We start from the raw sequence: 8,883 nt of genomic DNA on the forward strand, positions 1-8,883 counted from the left end.
TGTCAAGGTGCACCCCGAGTCTGCAACCAGAACTGGAGAAGCTGCGGGTTCAGACCTTGAAGGGATGAATGAATGATTTAGTCAGGGGTCCTCAAACTTTTTCAACAGGGGGCCAGTTAACTGTCCCTCAGACCATTGGAGGGTCTGACTCTAGTCAAAACAAAACTTAGGAACGAATTCTTATGCACACTGCATAGATCTTATTTTGCAATGAAGAAACAAAACAGGTACAAATACAATATATGGCCCGCGGGCCATAGTTTAAGGACCACTGAAATTTTTAGGTGGACGGGCTTGGACCCGGCATAGGGGCCATCTCTGGCCTACTTTACCATGTGGCAAGAAAAATCAATGCCCGGGCCGGAGAGAGCATAGAGGTAAGGCGTTTGCCTTGCATGCAGAAGGATGGTGGTTCAAAACCCGGCATCCCATATGGTCCCCTGAGCGCTGCCGGGTGTGGACCCCCCCCCCCAGAAAAAAGCAATGCCAGGAAGCACAAAGGGTGGAGTTTGGGGGAGACTTATTTGCTCGCTGCCAACTCGGGTTCTGTTCTCCCACCGACTAATTGAAGAAGCCTGCACTGACATTAAAACAATGGGCGGCAAGCTCGTCTGGTATTTGACGGATTTTCTCATTTTTGGAAACACTGAAAAAAATCACAACACTGTATGTATTTTAAATTCTTTCCATTGAGTCACCCAGACCTACAGTTACAGAATTGTTCGGGAGTTTTTACCCATGCAGTGTTCCAGCACCCATCCCTTCAACCAGTTCACATTTACCAACACCAAGGACTGTCCCTAGGTTCCCTCACAGCCTGCCTCTAAGAGTCTAAGGCATTCTCTCTGTCTCTCTCTCTCGCTCTCTCACCACCCTCCCTCCCTCTCCTTCTCTCTCCTTTTAGACACTGCTAATCGGGGAATAAGGCTCTGGGCTTTAGTTATGCTGGTGATTTGGGAGAGTAGTAATAACTATAAACCCAAATTACAGACTTAACAAAACTGAAATCATGAGAACAGTTGCGACCACTGAATTTTGCAACGTGCCTGTGAAGGTGGCAGATACGGGTGTGGGAGAGAGGGTGTGCAGGTTGGGGGATGACTGTAGTATGAGAGCATTGGTGATGAGAGTTGACACTAGTCGTGGGATTGGTGTTGAAGTATTATATACCTAAAACTCAACTATCAGTTACTTTGTAAACCATGTTTTCTTAAGTAAGAATGATTAGGGCCCGGAGAGATAGAACAGTGGCGCGGCGTTTGCCTTGCAAGCAGCCAATCCAGGACCAAAGGTGGTTGGTTCAAATCCCGGTGTCCCATATGGTCCCCTGTGCCTGCCAGGAGCTATTTCTGAGCAGACAGCCAGGAGTAACCCCTGAGCACCGCCGGGTGTGACCCAAAAAAAAAAAAAAAAAAAAAGAATGATTAAAAGAGAAAATGTTTGGTGTAGGTGGAAATCCATATTCCCAGCTCTCTACCCATGACATGCTTCTTGAGTTCAGTCTGTCTCTCTAGACAGTGGTTTACTGATCTTTCATTTCAGACTGAGTGCCTTGGCATCCCTTTAAAGTCTGAAGTTCTAAGAAACTATTACTTAGTTACTGTACTAGTATAATTATATCTAAGCATAGCACTTGGAAACATGTAAAAGGATACAAATTACTTTATAATGTTTAACAAAACATCTAGTTCATGAAAATGAGAATCATTGCAAACCTAACCACTATAAGATTGTGCAAAATAAAGTCATTCCAGAAAATAAAGACAAGAAAATTGTTTTAAAAATGACCTCACTATGTCTCAAGTTTGATCTTATTTAAGTACATATCATCTGATATTTATGCATGACTTTGATTTATTATATAAATCTCTTTTTTACATGTTATTTAAAAACTACAATCATTTAAATATGGTAAAGCCAATTTTTATTTTGTTTTAAATATATATAGATTTTTCTCTAAAAATACTTATAGTGTTGGGCTAGAGCAATAGTACTATGGGTATGGCATGCAGCAGACCCCGTTTCAATCCCAGGACCCCCATATGGTCACCTGTGTGTAATTCCTGAATGCAAATCCAGGAGTAATCCCTGAGGACAGCCAAATGTGACACAAAAACAAAAACAAACACATATAGGGGCCAAAGAGATCACACAGTTGGCTGAACACATGTTTTCACATTTTTAGCACTGCAAAATCCCCAGAGCACATGTGTCCCAAAGACCAAAAAAATCCACGAATAATAGGACTACTCTCAGAGCACATGCTTTGCATGTGTGAAATCTTGGGTTCTATCCCCAATATAGAACAAACAAAGCAAAAACATATAAAGCTCATCATGTTACCAAAAGCATTTCACAATGTAGAATTTACATGTGAGAAATAATCAGGTAGGATCATTTTGTTAAAGGGTATCTTCAACCGTCATTATTGCTTATTGTTGCAAGTCAGCCCCTGAAGAGGTTGACTGATGGAGGGATGGAGGATGAGGTCTTTCCCCTCCAGCTTGGAGCATGCATCTGCCACCCTGTCCAGCCTACGGTTCTGAGGTGAAACAGCGGGTAAACAGCTCGTAGACAGTCAGGCTTGTGGAAATATTAGCTTTATTTGGTGGACAAGACTGAAGTCCAAATTCCCAGCCACAGTTCCAGCCAAAAAGCCCCTCACCTTCCACAGACTCTTGTTTTTTTATCCCCCAGAATCAGGCACCACCCAATGGTGGGATCAGATACCACCCAATGGTGGAAGCAGAATCAGGTACCACCCTAGGGTGGGGGCAGAATGCCAGGTCACACCCTAGGGTAGGGCACAATCACCAATCAGGGCAGGGTCAGTAACATAATCCCATAAAACGTTTACATACACAACAAACAATATTGTCTACAATTATTAAAGGAAAAATTAGTCAATAATAAAAGAGCGGCTGTTTGCATAAGCACATCACAGGAAAATGTAAAGAAAAGCTTGTAACCTAAACACAGGGTGTCTAAAACCAGAAACATGTATCAAGGAATCAACTACAAGCTCCTGAGAAGATAAATCTAAGACGTACATAGATCCTTCGAAGAGACGCCAGAAAGGTTGTATAGCAGGCGAAAGGAAGCACCTTTTCTTTATTTGTTGTTGTTGTTGTTGTTGTTGGTTTTTGGGTCACACCTGGCAGTGCTCAGGAGTTAATCCTGGCTCCATGCTCAGAAATCGCTCCTGGCAGATACCGAACCCATTTTGATTCAAGTGGGTGAGTGGACCCCATTCTCACTAGGTACTGCCACATCCTGGTCTTTCTGCAAGATAGCCTGGATACCGCAGCTAGAAAAAATGAAATAGGACCGCGGTTCTATTTTGTTTGTTTTCGGAACTGAGGCCATGATTAAGAGGGACGGCCGGGGGCATTGTATTGCAATGCTAGAGGTGAAATTCTTGGACCTGCGCAAGGCGGACCAGAGCAAAAGCATTTGCCAAGAATGTTTTCATTAATCAAGAACGAAAGTCGTGAGGTTCAAAGACGATCAGATACCATCGTAGTTCCAACCATAAATGATGCCAACTGGCGATGCAGCGGCATTATTACCGGGATTCGAACCAATGACCTGCATGTGAGGCAAATTCCTTATCTTCATGCTATCTCTCCGAACCCATTTTCATTCAAGTCCAGGTAGACCAGAAAGCCCATCTTTGAGGTCATTGAATTAGGCCCTTATTTTGGAGGAAGAAGCATATACCCCCTGTACAGTGGGGGGCCACAGCAATGATGATCAATAGGCTTCTGAACTTAATCCAAGGTTTTAATCCAGGCTGAAGTCCATATGATGTCCGAAATTGATGTACCAATAAGGTCGATTATTTATAGATGGGAGCTTAAGTCACAAACTAAAACAAAATGTTTAAGGCAGAGACCCTCCCTGTGTAAATAAATAACTTGAGGGCCCATCCACAATGGATGGAACCTCCTATAAACCTAGGATTTTGCCTATGATGTGCCCAAGCGAAAAGCCCTGAGACCAGACAAAAATATTATTTAGGAAATTATAGACAATAATATCTAACCCACTAATCTAAAGCCAAGAAAGCAAAACCCTAATGTAATACAACATCAATTCCTAAGATTAAAAACTAATATAGAAAAACATTAATTACAATAGTCAAAAGAAGTATAGTACCAAATATAAATTCAAAGGATTACAATTATAAGAAAAATACAAAAGGTGAAATTTCTACAGAGTACAATACCAATCTGTAAAGATAAGGGGTCTGGAACTCCGAGAAGACCAGCAAAAGACACTTGATGGGTCTGGAAAAATGGGTTGAAGCCATCATGAGTTAGTTGGGCTGCTGCATTTCCTTTGGGATTGGTGCAATCTTGGGTAGCCATTGTAGAAATGGTCAACGATAGCACTGTGTATGTGGATGGAAAACCAGAAATTTAGATAGCACAGTTTAACTGGGATACAGAGATTGTGGGTCTTATCCATGGATCTTTTCTCTGGGGATATATTATGACACAAATTCCAGGTGGCTTCATTTCCAACTAGTTTGCAGCAAACATGGTACAAAACTCCAACAGTCACGGATTTCTTCCACAGGCCGAGATCAGGAGGCTTGTAGTTGTGGGTGAAGGAGATGAGTTGCACATGTGAAGGGAATCCTGAGAATTAAATGTTAAGGACTAGGAAGGAAGGATAAGGAAGACTAAATTGGGGAAGATAAAGTTAGGAAAAAGGGGACTATATACAAAATATGCAAAATATACAACACTGAACAAAACATACACATACAGGCTTCACAAAAAATATGGCTATAACACTCACTAATACCAAAAAATATTTGTTGGAAAGGATCCAAAATAGAGCAAAAGAAAAGAGAATTCAGCTGAATCAACTAAAAGCGCCTTAAAATGTAATAGCCGGCAACTGTTTAGTTAAATCATTTTCAAATTCAAAAAAAAATTTTTTTATGGCAGAGCAGAGCAGATCTGAAAGAAAATTTTATGAATAATACAAACATGGAAAACTCTACTATAAGTGTATAACAGTATATATACAAAGTTATTGTATAACAGTAACTCTATGATAATCAATCCAGACAAGAAGCACTGTGAAGAAAGTCCACCTAAAAATTATCGTTATGTCAGCATCTTAAAACCTAAATTGAGGGAAATAGAGCAAGATGTTAAAATAAAAAGAGTGAAAGTCATTAAATGAGTATACCTAGAAAAAAAAAACAACATTAATATGATGAGAAATTTTTCTTTCAGGTGAACCTTGACTAAATTAAATTGTAAGATTTCATGATTAACTGAGGCCTAGAGCAATAATAAAATTAAGATATAAATCCATCATACAAGGAAACACATTGGGGGTCCGTGATTTTCAATCCATATTCATTGATCATGCCTGTGGAAAGAATCCTAGAGCATTAATAGCAACCGATAAGGAAGTGAAATTATTATCTGGTGTTCATTGTAGATCTTTAAGAAGTATAAAACAGAAAAAAAAAGAAGTATAAAACAGGATGTATGCTGCTGTGGATTTCACTAATGTATTAGGGACTTTTTTGATCTTCTTGTCATCAAAATTGATCCAGTTTTGTTTTGCAGCAATTTTACAGTATGAAGTGTCCATAGTAAACTTTACCATAATAGTTTGACACTGATGATAAGTTGTATTTCTTAATCTTGCTTTTATTCTCTGAAGTGAATTCTACTAAATTGAGGTCTCCTAAAGGAAAATCTACATAAGTGTGCCTTTTTTTTTATTTGTTTGCCATCAAAAGTAAAACGTTTCAATTGTATTATAAGTATTGGTGGCAGTTTCCATAAGTACGTTTTTTTTGAAAAATCTCTTGTAGTTTTGCAGCTGTTGCACAGAACTTTGTTGTCATCCCTTAACTCTTCTTCTTTAAAAAATTCAGAGAGGCATTCCTGTAATGTACATTTATCTGTAGATGTAACAGCCAGAGACAAATGAACAAATGTCTCATAAACCTCAGACTTTTGGTGGCATGTGAGACACTGTAGTATAGATTTGAATTGTCCTTGAAAGAGATCATAAATAATAGATTTGTGAGTCTTTTGGTGTTCTGGACTAAATTGTTTATACTTTTCATTTCCATAAGATGTGTAGTTTTGTCTGTCATTAGATTTACAGTAAGCAAGTCCTGATGTAGTCCCTCTATTAGAAACATCAGTAGTTCGTGTGGATTCTGCTGATTGTGTCCAGCAAACTGGTCATTAAGTAAACCAATTGTTACTTTGAAGCTTTCAGGGTTAAATATCTATGAAATCCATTTCCCATGGTTTTGATGAGGCAACCAAATTCTTCGGCTAATTTACCTTCATGCCCCATTGGATTTTTTTTGTTAATATCCTTTTTATAATGATCTTGATGAAAATACTGAGTCAAGTCTGAAATATTATACAAGCATTGCAATATTGAGTTCATGTAGCAAGAGTTTCCTATATTTTGGAGCCCAGTTAAGGCAGGTTCCTGTCTTTCCTTTTGCATCTCGGAGTGTAAGGGTTTATCACTACCATCAGTCTCACTCAATGTATGGTGTGTGACAGCTAAATCCTTGTTCCCTGCCCCAGAGACCTCAGCAATATTACTGCTGTTACTGTCTGGAGTATTCTGTTTTTGCTGTGAAGGGGAGTTTATATTCTGAACCTGGTCATTTGTGCTAGCCCGATTTCTAACAAGGCGTAATGGAACCCAAAATTTCTTGGGAGGGTTGTCATTTGTAGAAACATAGGCATAACCCCTTCCTCTTAAGAGAAGATATCCAGCTATCCATTTTTCATCCTCCTTGATCCAAATAGGTTTATGGGTTGTTTCTTGTCTCTGAGTGTCTTCTTTAAAATGTCTTTCCGCTTGGAAAATAAATAAAATGTCTTATCCCCTTGGGGTAATTTTAAGTAATTTAGTGTGATAAGAGTCAAAGATATCAAATTCGTTGGTGGTAAGCCTCATTTTCTATTTTTTTGTAATTGTTTTTTTAAGGTTCTGTGAGTCCTTTCTACAATGGCCTTTTCCCCTACAATTGTAAGTAATTCCTTTCAGATGTCTTATCTGCCATTCTTTACAAAAAATTCAAAAGTTTTGCTAACATAGGCTGGCCCATTATCAGTTTTTATAGAATATGGAATACTCATCACAGAAAAACATTGTAAAAAAAAACTACAAACAGCCTTAGATTTTTGAGAAGACATAGGAATTGCCCACATAAAACGAGAATAAGTGTCCACCACAACATGAAGATAAGGTTTTCTTGGAAATAAATCTATTTGAGTTATATCCATTTGCCAAAGTTCATTAGACTGTAAGCCTCTTCGGTTTGCTCCTGCTATGTGAGTTTTTTTTTGTTAATGGTGCACAAAAATTGCAGTTTTCTACAATTTTTCTAGCTTGCCTCCATGGAATTTGGTAATTCACATGTAAACAGCAAGCATTTGTGTGTAGGGCTGAATGTTCCTCTACAGGTTATTTAAATATAGACATTGCTAGCAAGTCAGCAGTTTTATTTTCTTGAGCCATCGGTCCTGGAAGACCTGAGTGGGCTCTAATATGCATGATGAAGATGGGCTCAGTTTGTTTTTGAAGAAGCTGCTGTAATCATTTAGGTAAGTTCTGTATGATAGGGTTATTAGCATTAAAGGAAGCAGTGGCTATCACATGGCATAAATTTACCACATACAAAGAATCAGAAACGATATTCATGGCTTCAGATACATTTTCTAATAGGTAAATTAACGTTGCTAATTTAACTTTCTATGCAAATTTATATTTGGTATCTATGGTCATATTAATGTTGTCTCCGGTTATTCCTCCTTTTCCATTTTGGGATCCATCGATGTAAAAAAACCTTGGCATTGGGAATAGGGGAATCCCAAACAATTGAAGAAATAACAAACTGAGTTTTCTTTAAAAAGTCCCAAGTTTTTCCTCTGGATAATGGGAGGATATTTCTCCTGTGAAATCTGAGAGGGCCCTTTGTAGAGATTCATTAAGAGGCAATAATGACTCAATTTCCTTTTTTGGGATTGGCAAAACTATTATATCTGGGTCAAAACCTAGTAAAGACATAGATCTGAGTCTTGCCTTGATAATAATCTCTGAAATCAGTTGCAAGTAGGGGACAATTGAGTGAAGCTGTTTGTTATGTAAATACACCCTTTCCAAAGGTCCTGCCTGTTGCATCAAGGCCCCTGTGGGGGTTTCTATAGTAGGGAAAATTAACAGAAATATCTTTTCTCCTGGAATGAATCTTTTTTTGTTGTTGTTGTTTTTTCGGGCCACACCCGTTTGATGCTCAGAGGTTATTCCTGGCTATGCGCTCAGAAATTGCCCCTGGTTTGGGGGGACCATATGGGATTCCGAGAGATCAAACCGTGGTCCTTTCCTTGGCTAGCACTTTCAAGGCAGACACCTTACCTCTAGCGCCACCTCGCTGGCCCCTCCTGGGATGAATCTTAAGAGAAAGGATTTTTGTAATCTGCTCAAGAAGATGTCCAATTCATTTTTGGCAGCTGTTGTTAAGTGTCACGTGCTATCTAAAGCAGGGTCACCCTCCAATGTTTAAACAGATTAGATAACTCTGCATTTGGGATTCCTAGTGTAGGGCGGAGCCAATTTACATCACCTAAAGGTCTCTGAAAATCATTAAGCGTTTTGAGGTTTTCTTTTTTGATAGAAATTTTTTGTGGATGTATTGATGTCCGGTCCAAAATAAAACCCAAATATTGATACGGTGGCATTATCTGTATTTTTTCTAAAGCTATTTTCAGTCCTGATGTTTGTAAACAGCCAATAACATAAGAGTATAAGTCCTGTAAATCTGTTTTATTGTTCATTGTGAGCAAGATATCATCTGTATAATGAAATACCATGGCT

This window comes from Suncus etruscus, chromosome 5 (assembly GCF_024139225.1).
Source record: "Suncus etruscus isolate mSunEtr1 chromosome 5, mSunEtr1.pri.cur, whole genome shotgun sequence".
NCBI lineage: Eukaryota > Metazoa > Chordata > Mammalia > Eulipotyphla > Soricidae > Suncus > Suncus etruscus.